Genomic DNA, 10,212 nt, shown 5'->3' with positions numbered 1-10,212 from the left:
TACCCTCCTTTTACTTCCTGTTATTTATATTAAATAAAATAAAAATAGTATTTTTCTGTCTGTTATCTGATTTATCCGTGCAATATAAAAATACCCCGAAAAATAAAAGTTCTCCAAATGCCCTGAAATTTAAATATGATTTTTTCTGGAATATTTGAGAATATTTGGCACCGAGAACATAGCAGGGGGGTCATCCACCTGGCCACGAGGGTGGAGGGTGTGCCCTACCCCCTTGGCGCGCCCCTTGCCTCGTGGGCCCATGGTGACCCTCCACTTATCCTTGCACCCATACACTCCTTCTTCCTCCCACAAACATGAATATCCAGCTCAAACCCGTGTCCAAGCTCACTTTGCTGCCATTTTCGATCTCCTTGCTCAAAGGACCTCTCACAAAACTGCTTGGGGAGATTGTTCCTTGGTATGTGACTCCTCCATTGGTCCAATTAGTTTTTGTTCTAGTGCTTTCATTGCAAATTTTTGCTTCTTAGGTGACCCTGTTCTTGAGCTCGCATGTCAAATTTATATGGTCAAAAGTAGTTTTGATGCATGATATAGGCCCTAGGCACTCGTAGGAGGAATTAAAAAGAAAACCCAAAATGATTTCATGTTCTTATTTTGCTTGTTGGGAGCTTTCCCGTGTAAATAGTTTTATTTCTTTTCTTTTCTTTGGGGGTCAATAGGAGAAGACCATGATTAAATTGTTGAAGTAGCTCTTATATGCATTATTGTTGATCTGACAAAAGAGCCCATATTGCCTTGTCTTCTCCTGTTTATTGAATGCTTGTAGATTCCAACTTAGTCCAATGCACGTGCACTATTATTATTATTCACACATTCGGTCGTGCAAGTGAAAGGCAATTATGACGATATATGATGGACTGACTGAGATGAGAAAAGCTGGTATGAACTCGACCTCTCTTATTTTTTTAAATATGATTAGTTCATCATTCCTGATTCAGCCTATTACGGATAAACATGTTTGCAATGACAACTAGAGATCATAGTTTCTTGTGCCATGCTTGATTAGCTAGGAGCTTATAATGGTTTACCTTGCGTACCAACATGATATTAAAATGGTTATGATGTGGTATGATAGGGTGGTATCCTCCTCTGAATGATTTAAGTGACTTGACTTGGCGCATGTTCACGCATGTAGTTGAAACAAAATCAACATAGCCTTCACAATATTTATGTTCATGGTGGATTATATCCTACTCATGCTTGCATTCGGTGTTGATTAATTTTAATGCATGTTCATGACTGTTGTCGCTCTCTAGTTGGTCGCTTCCCAGTCTTTTGCTAGCCTTCACCTGTACTAAGAGGGAATACTGCTTGTGCATCCAACTCCATAAACCCCAAAGTTATTCCATATGAGTCCACCATACCTACCTATATACGGTATCTACCTGCCGTTCCAAGTAAATTTGTATGTGCCAAACTCTAAACCTTCAAATAAATATCCTGTTTTGTATGCTCGAATAGCTCATGTATAAACTAGGGCTGTCTGTATCTTCGATGTTAGGCGGGTTATTCTCAAGAGGAGTGGACTCCGCTCCTCACTCACGAGAAAGTGGCTGGTCACCGGGATGCCCACTCCCATGCTTTATGCAAATTAAATCAAAATAATTGCAAAAAAAACTCCCCCTGGGACTCTTGTTAGTTGGAGGCACTCGTTGTTTCGAGCAAGCCATGGATTGATGCTTGTTGGTGGAGGGGGAGTATAAACTTTACCATTCTGTTTGGGAACCGCCTATAATGTGTGTAGCATGGAAGATATTGCCATCTCTTGGTTGTTATGTTGACAATGAAAGTATACCGCTCAAAATATTATTCACCTCTGTTTCAAAATCGAGCTCTAGCACCTCTACAAATCCCTACTTCCCTCTGCGAAGGGCCTATCTATTTACTTTCATGTTGAGTCATCATCTTCTTATTAAAAAGCACCAGTTGGAGAGCACCGCTGTCATTTGCATTCATTACTGTTAGTTTACATTGAGTATGACTTGACTGGATCTCTTTTACCATGAATTACAATGTCTAGTCAGTCCTTGATCTTTAAAGGTGCTCTGCATTTATGTTTTGTGGTCTTAGAAAGGGCTAGCGAGATACCATCTTGTTATATCATATTATGATTGTTTTGAGAAAGTGTTGCCATCCGAGATTTATTATTATTGCTCGCTAGTTGAGTATGCCATTGATATGAGTAAAAATGAGACCTATGCGTTATTGTGAATGTGGTTAGTTCATAATCTTTGCTGAAAACTTGAATACCGGCTTTACATATTTACAACAACAAGAGCAAACAGAGTTTGTAAAATTTTTTCTTTATCACTTTCAGTTTGTCAACTGAATTGCTTGAGGACAAGAAAAGGTTTAAGCTTGGCGGAGTTGATACGTCTCCGTCGTATCTACTTTTCCAAACACTTTTGCCTTTCTTTTGGACTCTAACTTGCATGATTTGAATGGAACTAACCCGGACTGACGCTATTTTCAGCAGAATTACCATGGTGTTATTTATGTGCAGAAACAAAAGTTCTCGGAATGACCTAAAACTTCACGGAACATGTTTTCAGAAATAATAAAAAATCCTTGCTAAATATGAAAGCCAAGGGGCCCACCACCTGTCCACGAGGGTGGGGGGCGCGCCTGCCCCCCATAGGGCGCGCCCCCTACCTCGTGGGCCCCCTGGAGCTCCTCCAACCTCAACTCCAACTCTATATATTTTGTTTCGGGGAGAAAAAAATCAGAGAGAAGGATTCATCGCATTTTACGATACGGAGCCACCGCCAAGCCCTAAAACCTCTCGGGAGGGCTGATCTGGAGTCCGTTCGGGGCTCCGGAGAGGGGAATCCGTCGCCATCGTCATCATCAACCATCCTCCATCACCAATTTCATGATGCTCACCGCCGTGCGTGAGTAATTCCATCATAGGCTTGCTGGACGGTGATGGCTTGGATGAGATTTATCATGCAATCGATTTAGTTTTGTTAGGGTTTGATCCCTAGTATCCACTATGTTCTGAGGTTGATGTTGCTATGACTTTGCTATGCTTAATGCTTTTCACTAGGGCCCGAGTGCCATGATTTTAGATCTGAACCTATTATGTTTTCATCAATATATGAGAGTTCTTGATCCTATCTTGCAAGTCTATAGTCACCTATTATGTGTTATGATCCGTTAACCCCGAAGTGACAATAATCGGGATACTTACCGGTGATGACCATAGTTTGAGGAGTTCATGTATTCACTATGTGCTAATGCTTTATTCCGGTAATCTATTAAAAGCAGGCCTTAATATCCCTTAGTTTCCATTAGGACCCCGCTGCCACGGGAGGGTAGGACAGAAGATGTCATGCAAGTTCTTTTGCATAAGAACGTATGACTATATTCGGAATACATGCCTACATTACATTGATGAATTGGAGCTAGTTCTGTGTCACCCTAGGTTATGATTGTTACATGATGAACCGCATCCGGCATAATTCTCCATCACCGATCCATTGCCTACGAGCTTTCCATATATTGTTCTTCGCTTATTTACTTTTCCGTTGTTATTGCTATCATCACTACAAAAATCCAAAAACATTACTTTTTCTACTGTTACCTTTTGCTACTGTTACCACTACTATCATATTACTTTGCTACTAAATACTTTGGTGTAGATATTAAGTTTCCAGGTGTGGTTGAATTGACAACTCAGCTGCTAATACTTGAGAATATTCTTTGGCTCCCCTTGTGTCGAATCAATAAATTTGGGTTGAATACTCTACCCTCAAAAACTGTTGCGATCCCCTATACTTGTGGGTTATCAAGGAGTCAGGTATAACACCTAAGTTTGATAAGCTCTACGTTCACATACAACGGGTGCAAGCTAGTTTTGCACATGCAGAATACTCGGGTTAAACTTGATGAGCCTAGCATATGCAGATATGGCCTCGGAACACTAAGACCGAAAGGTCGAGCGTGAATCATATACACTACTGCAGGAGACTACTAATGCGACACTACAATCAGAGACCCTCTGCCGAAACTATGTGCGATGTGATAATCACAAACGGTGGTGTAAAAACCGTCAAAAAAGGTGCAAAACATTTGCGATGATGGCTGCATCAAACATGGTTAAGATTTTAGTTGGGCGTGCGATGCAGGGCATACGGTTAATCCATTCAAACTGTCTGCAATGAGGCAGAACAACAGAAACGGGCAGCCATAACAATGTGTGTGCGATGGAGGACACACGGTTAATTCATTCGAACTGTTTGCGATGAGGTAGAACAACTAAAACAGGCAGCCATATCAATGTGTGTGATATACTGCATACAGTTAACTCGGACGAACTGTTTTCGATTAGGGAACACAACAGAAACGGTTCAACCTAACAAGATGTGTGTGATATGCGGCATACAGTTCACATGGATGAACTGTTTGCGATGAGCCAAAAGAACACAAACGAGTCGTGTAAACAAGATGTGTGTCATACGTGGCAAACAGCCGACTCGGATGAACTATTTGCGATGAGAAATTACAACACAGACGGCCAATACAGTTACTTTATGTGTGATTCTGTGTGTACAAAAAACTTTGAAAAATGCAAACTAGTTGCTTGCGGTGGGTAGGAGTATCGCACAGATGCGTCTGCGAGTACTCGTGTGCGATGATTAGTATGTTACACATACGTTTCCTTATGTGAACATGTGTGTGAATTTGCAATATGGACAGTTAATATGCAAATGCCTTCTGGACATCGGGCACACGCTTAAACTCAATGAACTGTGTAATATACTAATACTTTCCATGAAAATTTATGAACTTGGGTAACAACATTTGAGTAACATATATATAGTGGTTACACTATTCGACAAAAGGAGGATCTTGGTAACACGGTTTTGACAACCATATGATCCATATCTACATACTTAACATAGTAACAACTATCACATTTTAAGAGGTTAAGGGCCAACAACCATGTGGTCCATATCTACATACTTAACATATATAGTAACAACTAGCACATTTTAAGAGGCTGAGGGCCAACAACCACAACTATCCACTAGAAGCAGCTTGATCACGGCGACTCGACATCTCGTCAATGAAAAGGAAGAGCCCGCCTGTGCCTTGGTAGAGCAGGAGTAGAACAATGTCTCTAATTTTCCAATATGGATGCATTGCCACGAGAAGCAAGAACTTGTTAATTTGAATGGTTCCATTTTTGCGGGAAATGCAGTACCTTGCAATCACTTTGGCGTTATTAGCAGGCACAAGTGTAATTTGACCAGCCGAGAAATCGATCCAGGAATGGCTACAGGGGGCAATTTCTGTTGACATGTAGAATAAAAACTATTGTAACATATCGTTGAAGATATATATAGTTTATGAGCATCAACATTAAAATAAGACTTTTTACCAGCGCTTTGTGCACACAATTGGTCTTGTTCAGTGTGTGCATCAAAGGTCAAATTAATCCCATCCAAAATCCAGCGTTCATAGGCTGTGCTATCTCTGTCAGATTATCAACAAAGTTTATGACATGCTTCAAGTCCTTCCAGTGAAATTTGGTATGCTTAGTAACATACAGATTGTTCACTATGCATCCAACATATCCTGCTTAAAAGGTGGAAAGGTATTATTTATTCAGAACATGGCAGAAGAATATATAGTGCACATAAATTGGTAAACAGAGTTTGTTACTGCCTAGGAACGGAGTCAGAATATGATATCACAATTGGTTGCTTAAATAGGGATCAATTGGTTGCTTAAATAGTAATATGACAACATGGAGAAAGTTGAAAGGACACTAACCTCGATCAGACTTTGATCGGCGGATGTCGTTGGGGAAGTAAACATCCATGTTAATTAGACCAGGCTATGGTGCACGCACTAGAATTATATTGCCAGTTTTTAGTTCATAACACTTAGACATTTTTCTCCAAAGGTCCGTATTAAAATAGGAGTGACCATCTTTATCATGTTTTACGCTAACCGTCATTGTAAATCCCTGTTGCGTTGTCAATACGACATCCTGGGAGTCATCAGCAAAGTAAAGCCCAAGATTTCCTTCTACTCCAGTTCTTGCAAAGCAAGGGATGTACTGCTTGAAATGAAAATTAAGATCATAAATTAGATATATTGAAGTAACCGAGTGTGACGCCCCCGATTTGACCGTACACTAATCATGCATGCAAATGTGTACGATCAAGATCAAGGACTCACGGGAAGATATCACAACACAACTCTACAAATAAAATAAGTCATACAAGCATCATATTACAAGCCAGGGGCCTCGAGGGCTCGAATACAAGAGCTCGATCATAGACGAGTCAGCGGAAGCAACAATATCTAAGTACAGACATAAGTTAAACAAGTTTGCCTTAAGAAGGCTAGCACAAACTGGGATACAGATCGAAAGAGGTGCAGGCCTCCTGCCTGGGATCCTCCTAAACTACCCCTGGTCGTCGTCAGCGGGCAGCACGTAGTAGTAGGCACCTCCCGAGTAGTAGCAGTCGTCATCAAGGTGGCGTCTGGCTCCTGGGATCCAACATCTGGTTGCGACAACCAGGTAGAAGGGATAGGGGAAAAGAGGGAGAAAGCAACCGTGAGTACTCATCCAAAGTACTCGCAAGCAAGGAGCTACACTACATATGCATGGGTATATGTGTAAAGGCCATATCGGTGGACTGAACTGCAGAATGCCAGAATAAGAGGGGGATAGCTAATCCTGTCGAAGACTACGCTTCTGGAAGCCTCCGTCTGGCAGCATGTAGAAGAGAGTAGACTGAAGACCTCCAAGTAGCATCGCATAGCATAATCCTAACCAATGATCCTCCCCTCGTCGCCCTGTGAGAGAGCAATCACCGGTTGTATCTGGCACTTGGAAGGGTGTGTTTTATTAAGTATCCAGTTCTAGTTGTCATAAGGTCAAGGTACAACTCCAAGTCGTCCTGTTACCGAAGATCACGGCTATTTGAATAGATTAACTTCCCTGCAGGGGTGCACCACATACCCCAACACGCTTGATCCCAGTTGGCCGGACACACTTTCCTGGGTCATGCCCGGCCGTGGAAGATCAACACGTCGCAGCCCCACCTAGGCACAACAGAGAGGTCAGCACGCCGGTCTAAACCTAAGCGCACAGGGGTCTGGGCCCATCGCCCTTAGCACACCTGCATGTTGCGAACGCGGCCGGGAGCAGAACTAGCCCCCTTAATACAAGAGCAGGCTTACGTTCTAACCCGGCGCGCGCCGCTCAGTCGCTGACGTCACGAAGGCTTCGGCTGATACCACGACTCCGGGATACCCATAACTACTCCCGCGTAGATGGTTAGTGCGTATAGACCAAATGGCCAGACTCAGATCAAATACCCAGATCTCGTTAAGCATGTTAAGTATCCGCGAACGCCGACCAGGGCCAGGCCCACCTCTCTCCTAGGTGGTCTCAACCTGCCCTGTCGCTCCGCCACAAAGTAATAGTCGGGGGCCGTCGGGAACCCAGGCCCACCTCTACCGGGATGGAGCGACCTGCCCCTTCAGCCCCCATGTCCGAACAGTATCACAGGTAATGTATCAACGTAGAGTATATAGTATATGCCCGTGATCACCTCCCGAAGTGATCACGGCCCAGTAGTATAGCATGGCAGACGGACAAGAGTGTAGGGCCACTGATGGAACACTAGCATCCTATACTAAGCAGTAGGATAGCAGGTAATGGTAACAACAGTAGTAGCAAGGACAGGCTATGCATCAGGATAGGAATAACGGAAAGCAGTAACATGCTACACTACTCTAATGCAAGCAGTATAGAGGAGAGTAGGCGATATCTGGTGATCAAGGGGGGGGGGGCTTGCCTGGTTGCTCAGACAAGGAGGGGTCGTCAACACCGTAGTCGATCGGGGTACCAGCAGCAGTGTCAGTCTCGTAGTCTACCGGAAATAAGTAACGGAGGGGGAACAAAATAAATAACAGAGCAATCAAATGTAACACAAAGCAAGACGCGGCAATACGTTGCTAGGGGTGACCTAACGCAGGGATAGGTGATATCGGCGAAGGGGGGAAACATCCGGGAAAGTATCCCCAGGGTTCCGCGTTTTCGGACAGATGAACCGGAGGTGAAATGTTGCAGGTTCACTATGCTAGGGACGCGTGGCGGACGAACGGGCTGCGTATCCGAATTCGTCTCGTCGTTCTGAGCAACTTTCATGTACAAAGTATTTTCATCCGAATTACGGATTAAAAGATATGATTTTCTAAAGATTTTATTAATTTCTGGTATTTAATTAATTATTTAAATTAATTCGAAAATGAATTAATGACATCAGCATGATATCATGCTGACGTCAGCAGTCAACAGAGTTGACTGGGTCAAACTGACATGTGGGTCCAGTGGGACCCACCTGTCATACTCTGTTTAGGTTAATTAGGTCTTAGTTAAACTAAGTACTATTTAATTAAACTAACTAGTTAATTAGATTAATTAAACATGATTAATTAACTTAATTAATTCACTTATTGATTTATTAATTAATGTAATTATTATTTATTTATTTACTTATTTTTAATTCTTTTTTTTTAATAAAGTTCTGGGGATGGGGCCCCCTTGTCATAGGCCCCTGGGGGCTTAACGGGCGCGGGCGAGGCTGGAATGGGGCTCCAGCGGGCGCGGCCATTGTGGCGTCGGCCGCGGTAGGTGGAGCGAGGGGGAGCCGGCAGCGAACGGCGCCGGCGAAGGGCGGCGCCATCGGAGAGTGGTGGCGGTGGTCGATGGAGGCTGCGGCTCCAGCGACAGGGGCATTCCATGGCGCGCGTGGGAGGGCGAGGTAGGGCGCGGGCCAGTGGTGGACGGCGCCAGGCGAAGGAAGAAGAGGCCGGTGGCCACGGCGTGTCCATGGCCGGAGCGGGATGCGGGCAGAGCGCACGGGCGTTGGCGCCCAGCCCGAGCGAGCGTACGCCCAGATCGAAGGGGAAGCCGCCGGCCACAGGCACGTCGAGGTGAGGTAGGCTGGGCGAGGCGGGGCGTCGGACCGGGCGAGGGACGGAGTCCCAAGGCGGCAAGCAGCCGGGAGGGGTGGATGCGGTCAGCGCCGGCTAGCAGGGGCGCGCGCGGACACGGCGAGCGCGCAGCCATGGCGAAACGGTGACGGAACAAAGGGGGAATGGGGAAAATGTGCTCACGGGGCCCTATAGTTGTGCTAAAAATGAGCTCGGGGAGGCGCCGGAGCTCGGGGTCGCGATGATCGATGACGAGGACGAAGGCGGCGCACGCAGCCGCCGGGAAGGAGGAGAAGGAGGCAGGCCGGCGACGTGGTGGTGGCGACGACGGGCGACGTCATCGGGTCGAGGAGGAGCTCGAGGAGGCCGGCGGCGTGGTTCCGGCGAGGTAGGCGCCGAGAGAGTGGGCGAGGAGGCGACGCCGGCGGAGACCTCGGGCGATGGTGGACGACGACGGGTAGCCGCAGGGCGTCGGCGGCGACGGGATCGGGGCCGATCCCGATCCAGTTCGATGGGGGAGGAGAAGGGGATCGTGGGGGGCAAGTGGGGTTAGGGTTTGGGGTAGTGGGGTAAGTAGGCCACGGGGATAGACGGGCCGGCCGGCTGGGCCAAGGCCCAGTTGGGCCACGGGGGTTTTCCCCCATGTTTTATTTATCTTTTGTTTGTTTTGTTTTCTATTTTCCTTTTAGTTTTTTTTATACATTGATTCGCATTAAGTAGAGCCATCAATTGATTTTTGTAAAAAGTGTAACTTGCCTTATAACTCAAATTGCATTGAATGGCACTGCCACAAAAAGTTTTACTCCAGAATAAATTAGTTTAATATTTTATAAAATTACCAAAGGCATTTTATTAATTGTTTTGCTGCTATTTTATCCACTTTGAGTATTTAAACATTTTATGAAAGTGTGGTTCCTCCACCGTAGTTACTCCTGCACCATTGGGCACAACCCGAACATTTTAGTTTTAAAGTTCGAAAATTTTGATGTTTGCCTTTTATTAAATTTTGAATTTGAATTGGTTTTTGAACTAACGCGGGATTATCAACAATAACTGCGGTGACGTGGCATCATTAATGGGGGATTACGATAGCTTGATTACCCGGGCGTCACAATTCTCCTCCACTACAAGAAATCTCGTCCCGAGATTTAGGAGGGGAGTAAGGGGGAGAGATTGGTTACGAAATTCTAACGGATCTTCTCGGTGTTGGTTGCTCTTCTCGAAGAGGTT

Source organism: Triticum urartu, chromosome 5A (assembly GCF_056163025.1).
Source record: "Triticum urartu cultivar PI428250 chromosome 5A, HENAU_Tu73, whole genome shotgun sequence".
Taxonomy (NCBI): domain Eukaryota; kingdom Viridiplantae; phylum Streptophyta; class Magnoliopsida; order Poales; family Poaceae; genus Triticum; species Triticum urartu.
Note: the sequence above shows the minus strand (reverse complement) of the source record.